The following is a 5,798-nucleotide window of genomic DNA, read 5'->3' on the forward strand; positions in this document are numbered from 1 at the left end:
TGAGTTCAAGGCCAGCCTGGTCTACATAGTGAGTACTAGGACAGCTGGGGCTATAGGGAAACCCTGTCTCAAAAAGACAAAAAAAAAAAATCATTTTGTAATTAACAATCTGTACAAAGTACTAGAGAAGATTGGGTATGGCTTATTTTGACACCTAAGTTTCAAAGCGAAGCCAGAGTGCTGAAGCCTAGGGGCAAGGTTCACACATAGGCACTGTCCTATGCCTTGAATCAGTTTCATTAACTGTAGAAACAGAGAGCAAAAAAGAAAAGAAATGTAATAAAACCAACAAAACCAATAAAAATTACCCAGGATCCCACCACCCAGAGGTAACCTCTCATTTTTAACCTTGGTGCTATAGTCTACCATTTTGGGAGGGGGCAGCCTTCTGTACATGGATCAGAGAGAGAAGTCATTTAAGAAGCTAGCTGCAGTTTAAACCCTTGCCCTGAATGGATGGAGAGATTCTGCCTAAGGAAAAACTTGGCTCTTGTTTAGGAAAACATCCTGATATATCTGGGGGACTGTGAGTGGAGGTGGAGGAGGAGGGAGAAAATGGGATGGGGGGGAACCAGCAGGAAGCTAGAGCTTTTTCCATGAAGTTCAGGTAAGAAGCTTTTTAGTCACATCAAGAAGGGAAAGCTGAGTCTGCAGTGAGGGAAAGCCGACTTCGGAACCTGTCAGCTGCCCCAGGAAGAAGCAGTGAGTTGGGAGGGCTAGATGCCATCTAATTGTTTCTCTGGGCCCCTCTTTGGCCCCAGTGGATTTCAGGAACTCCTATTCATAAGCTCTAGGTTGGGCAGTTTATCCCAGTGCTCAAGATCCCTCACCCCAAGACAGACATGATCCAGCTATAGCGTCCATCATAATGCGAAGGACAGAATCAATGAACAGGCTCCTGACCTAAGCTGGGCCAATCAAAAGTGTTTGCCAGATTTTTTTTTTCTTGAGGGGAAAGCATCTAGGAGAGCGCTGGAGGCTCTGGCTCCCGCTGTTCTTGTGCCTTGCTAGCTCTGTGAACCTTGAATTCCCTTCCCAGTGTCTAGCTGCCATTTGTTCTGAAAAGAGCCCTGCCATACCCATGGCAAGATGAAGAAAGGAAAAGAGAAGTTCAGAAAAGGGGGAGAGCATCAGCCACTAGGGTCATGAAGAGTCCAGGAGAAGCAGACAATAGACCTTGAAAGTCATTGATTAGACAGAAGACCAGACTTTCCCTAGACATTAGGGACTTGAGAAAAACTATTATTTTCATTTTCATTTTTTTTTTGCAAATTCAAGGGACAGAAGATCACTGATAAACAATTTATAAACAACAAGGTTACATACATATTTCTGTGCAAATATATAGTACAAATGATTTTGTTGGCTTCTGGGGGCCATTTTCTACTCTCAGCCTATGATGTCTGCACATCTGAATGCTGTTCTACGTATTTAACTGTTCACTAATGGATCATCTAAAAGTATCACACCAACCATTTCAAATGTATCCCTGCCCAAACACAATGCCAAAGTGACTAGCAGTCATCACAGTAATAAAAATAAACGGAAACTTCATTCTTTGCCTGTGATGGCAGTGCTGGGAGTGTCGTGGGCGTGGGGTAGGGACAGCAGTTACTGCTCAGACTGTCCAAACAGGTGAATGAAGCTGTTCAGTGTTATGATGCCTGGCGCTGTGATGTGCTGTTCTCTGTAAACAGTAGTAAGGAAACTGGGTTTGTAGAGACCTGCTTTCTTCCCCTCACCATCCCATTGTACCAAACAGAGGGCTGCTGCCTGGGGCTGCTCTCTTCTAGACCCGTCTCCTTGTGACTCCCTGTAAGAGTTTGCCACTCAAGCTTGGAAAAGCCTACGAAGCCTAGATTTGACTCTCAGCTCACCTAACTCATCCAAGTGCTTCAGAACAGTGAGGCACTGACTCATAGTTCATGTGAATCAGCCTTAGGGCTCCAGAGCAGCAGTTTTTAAAAAGCTTTCTGTATGGAAATTTGGTATTTTCCCTTAGAAGAAGAAAAAGAATCCTGGGGGGCACAGAAGCCAGAAGTGTAGAGTATGTTCCGAAATAGAATGTAACGAGAAGGGGGATTCCCATGGGTTTCTGGTTGTCTTCCTGGCCCTTATCTCCTTCTTGAGCTTTGCCTAGGAGATGGCTGCCCAGCTGCGGATGGTGTTCTCGTGCCCTCTCCTGTTTGGTTTTGCAGCCAGCCCTAAGACGCCAGACATTCACACCTTTGCTGTATCCCTCTCAAATTGTCCTCGGCGCCATCTTTGTCTTAGTCTGTTTTCTGTTGCTATATGGGATGGCTGAGGCTGAGTAACTTATAAAGGAAAAAAGGAAAGAAGTTTATTTTGGCTTATGATTCTGAAAGGTAGGAAATCTAAGATTGGTGAGGGCCTCATGCTGCTTCTTAACAAGGAAGGAGTCAGGAAGGGCCAGGTATGTGCATGCAGAAGGGAAATACCAGGTGTTTCCTAGCGTATAAAGCCCACCTGTAGAGTCACTAATCCCATCCCTCTAGCATTAACCCACTCCCCCAAGAAGGGTATTAATCTCTATTATTAACCCTATCAGCTCCTAAGGACCCTACCTCCCAACACCACCACAGTAGCAATCCAATTCCACGTAAGTTTCAGAGAAGACAAACCATAGCCATTTGCATGACTAAAAAAGAAAATACTGGGCCGGAGAGATGGCTCAGGGGTTAAGAACATTGGCTGTTCTTGCAGAAGACCTGGGTTCGAATCCCAGCACCCACATGGCAGCCAACAACTATCTATAGCTCCAGTTCCAGGGGATCTGACAGCCTCTTCTGTCCTCCACGGGCATTGCACGACACAGGTGCACTAACCTATACAACAGGCAATACACGCATAGACATAAAATAAAAATAATAAAATATTCTTTAAAAAAATAAAATATATTGGATTTTGTAGAAGGAGTCATATTTGACTAGATTTTAAAAGACACAGTGGCATCTGTCTCTCCCTCCCTCCCTTTGGGGTTATTTGCTCAGTAAACTGCCCTGTTGAGCAGCTGGGGTGGGGTGTGGGGGTGTCGATGAGCTGAGTCTTGCCCACAGTCATGTGCATGAGATTGGAGAGATATCCTCCTGCCTCAGTCAGATCATGGCAGCCTCTTAGCTGCAACTCCTCACCTAGGTCATTCCTGCAATTGTTTGATTGTCAGTGTTTGTTGTTTTAATCTCCTAGGCTTTGGAATAATGCACTATGCAGCAACAGAGAACCCAAAGACCTGACGTGCCACATCTGGATCTGAGACAAGCTCTTACTGTGCAGCCTAGACTGGCCTCATACATGAGGAGTCTCAACCTCTCAAGTGCTACGATTGCAGAGGTGCCCTACCACACTCAGCCAAGAATGTACTCTTGTTTTCCTTTCCCACATCCTGAGCTAGAACACAGCCATTCTAGATCATCATGGGTTATCTTAAATCATATGGGTGACAGAAACACCTTGGGATTGGCGGATAACCACAAAGAAAACTATACAGAAAAGCTTCTGTATTAGTCAGGGAACACTAACGTTAGCTGCACTAACAGTAAGCTTCTATTCTTAGTGACTTAAATGCAGTTAGTGATATGTTTCTCACTCCCACAGATATGTTGCAGCCCTGGGCAATTTTTAGGATAGCTTTCCTCCATATTAAAGTACTTCCCCCAAAGTTTACTGGATGGGAAAAGCAAGAGCCTCACACTGGCAACTACTTTTTTTTTTTTTTTTTTTTTTTTTTTTTTTCTGTAGCCCCAGTTGGCCTGGCACTTGCTATGTAGACCAGGCTGGCCTCAATCTCACAGAGATCAGCCTGCCTCTGCCTCCCAAATGCTAGGACTAAAGGTGTGTGCAACCATGACCAGCTTCAAGTAGTTACTTCTGTGTCACACATTAAACTGGACTCTTCATTGACCACTCCAGAGGCAGTGTTCATCTCCTTCTTCCTCCCATTCTAAGTCTAGTAACTGTTGCATGACCATATCTAACCCCAAGGGGGCAGAGATGTACAATTCTTTGATTTCAAGAGGAGAAACTAGAAATAGTTTTTCAGCAGAACTGATCAGTTCCAAGGAACTCAACAGCCTCATCAAGCCAACATCCCAGCCCTAGATTTTTGTGCAATAAAGTATGTGTACAGAGAAATAAATGCCTATTTTGGTTAAGTTTCAATGTTTGGTGAGCTTTTATTATAGATTCTAGCCTGTATCCTAAGAAATAAGCTAAGGTATATAGCTATCAAAGAATGGATAAGGCCCCCTCCCACTTACTGCTCTAAATCCATTGACAAGGCACTCAATTGTAGTGGGTATTTGCCCTTCCAGATCTGCTTTCAATCCTTTTCTACCCTATTCTGTGGCCAAGGAGGGTGCCATTTAGAGATTGCCTCAACCAAGATTCTTTGCGCTCTGACATCAAGTTGGGCCAATGAGAAGCACTAGAGGAGGTCAGAGAATGTCAAGGTTCCCCCTGTCCCTGACCGCAGCTGTGTACATCTAGATGGTTTGACAGTCACTATGTTCTTTTACCCAAGGCCACAGCTGTGTTGAGAGACCATTTCTACAGCTTTGGGGCTTTCTTTATTCTAGCAACATCACCCTTTTTGGCCAATTCTAAGCCTAGAAGTGGTAATTGTTGTCAGCTCCAATACCACACCATCCTTTGTTTTTTTTCTCTTAATATTCTCCATATCTTTGTACAGTCCATTCATTGAAATTGTCTTCAATTTCATCTGCCATATATTTCCTGTTGGTTCCTAGACCAATACAATATTTTTCTTTCAAATTATATCTGTCAGTCAAAACAACAAGTGGCAGGAGAAATAGACATAAAAATCTTCTGAATCAACCATTTAATAATCAGAGCAAACATGCATGAGAACTTGAATCTCACAGTGCATAGGAAACATATTCCCTTCATAGGAAAAATATTATCATCAAGACAAGTGACATCTGAAATATTCATGACTCAAGTCAAATCATTCTAGCTCTTTCACCTATTTCTTCAAAAATTGAAACTTATTCTCAAATGGTTCCATCATTCATTTCAAACATTGGCTTACCAACTTGACTTAACTGGGGTTCCACTGAGTTCATCTACCAAGCTCTGAATTAGAATATGGTGTTTGCCAGGTTACTGTTTATGCAAAGTTCAGAGAGCCCGCCCCCCAATCTCCTGTTGTTATAAAAACACCCTCGACGAAAGCATCTTTAAGGGAGAAAGGGTTTATTTGGCTCACAATTCCAGGTTAACAGCCCATTATTGTGGGCAGGAATCAAGGCAAGAACTTGAAACTGCCAGTCATATCCACAGTCAAGAGAAGAGATGAATGCACACATGCTGGTGCTCAGCCTGCCCTCTCCACTCTTACACAATCCAGGATCCCCTGCACAGAGAATGGCTTAGGGTTCTAAAGAGAGCATGCGTACGGTTGGGAGCATGGCAGCAGGCAGCTGGAGCAGGAAGCTGAGAGCTCACATCTTCAACTGCCAAAAGCACAGAGAGAACTGGAAGTGGGGTGAGGCTAGCAACTCTCAAAGTGCATCCCCAGTGGCACACTCCCTCCCATCAAGGCCACACCTCCTAAAGATTCCATGACCTCCCCACCAGCTGCAGACCAAGTACTCCAGCACTTGAGCCTGTGGAGGACATTTCTTATTCAACATTTCTTATTCAAACCACCACACCTATCTTTGTAAGAGTTGGAAATACACATTCTCATAAAATAAAACCTTGGCTGCAAACCTTCCCAGCAACATTATTCACAGTATCCAGAGTGGAAGCAAGAGGAA

General features: G+C 43.9%; 1 protein-coding gene across 1 annotated transcript in view; it reads left to right on the forward strand.

Annotated features, from left to right (window-relative positions):
• Positions 1-3,279, forward strand: part of Hopx (HOP homeobox) — a 38,270-nt gene extending 34,991 nt beyond the window's left edge. The window contains exon 4 of the transcript XR_607274.3: positions 3,208-3,279. The gene's annotated coding sequence lies outside the window, so the exon portion shown is untranslated. The remainder of the gene's footprint in view (positions 1-3,207) is intronic.
• The last annotated feature ends 2,519 nt before the right edge of the window (positions 3,280-5,798 follow it).

The sequence above is a fragment of the Nannospalax galili genome, unplaced genomic scaffold (assembly GCF_000622305.1).
Source record: "Nannospalax galili isolate Female #2095 unplaced genomic scaffold, S.galili_v1.0 scaffold433, whole genome shotgun sequence".
NCBI classification, from domain to species: domain Eukaryota; kingdom Metazoa; phylum Chordata; class Mammalia; order Rodentia; family Spalacidae; genus Nannospalax; species Nannospalax galili.